Source organism: Ahaetulla prasina, chromosome 7 (genome assembly GCF_028640845.1).
Source record: "Ahaetulla prasina isolate Xishuangbanna chromosome 7, ASM2864084v1, whole genome shotgun sequence".
In the NCBI taxonomy this organism is placed as follows: domain Eukaryota; kingdom Metazoa; phylum Chordata; class Lepidosauria; order Squamata; family Colubridae; genus Ahaetulla; species Ahaetulla prasina.
This window is the reverse complement of record NC_080545.1, coordinates 48,388,459-48,388,892: the sequence shown is the minus strand read 5'-3', so window position 1 is coordinate 48,388,892 and position 434 is coordinate 48,388,459.

Here is a 434-nt window from a genome sequence, read left to right as displayed (position 1 = left end):
CCAACGTCGCTCTTCCGAGCCCCCGATTGGCTTGCTGTGATCGCGTAGGTGGCCCGTTTCGCGTGACGCTAGCGACGTACGCGACGCAGAGCTGCGCGAGCGGTTTGGTTTAGAAAGCAAGAGGGGAGGAAGTATATTCAGCGCCAGGCTTTTGATGTCTTCGGGGGGCGTGGAGTTTAGAGGTCTTCAAACTTGGCAGCTTTAAGACTTGTGGACTTCAACTCCCAGAATTCTCCAGCCAGCTATGCTGGAGTGACAAGCATAGCTGGCTGGAGAATTCTGGGAGTTGAAGTCCACAAGTCTTAAAGCTGCCAAGTTTGGGGACCCCTGGTAGAGTTTGGAAACTTTTTTTGGGGTGGGGAGTTTTTTTTGTGTCATGAAAATAAGGCAATATGATTTAAATTATGAACTATCACTTTAGATACGGATGCAGT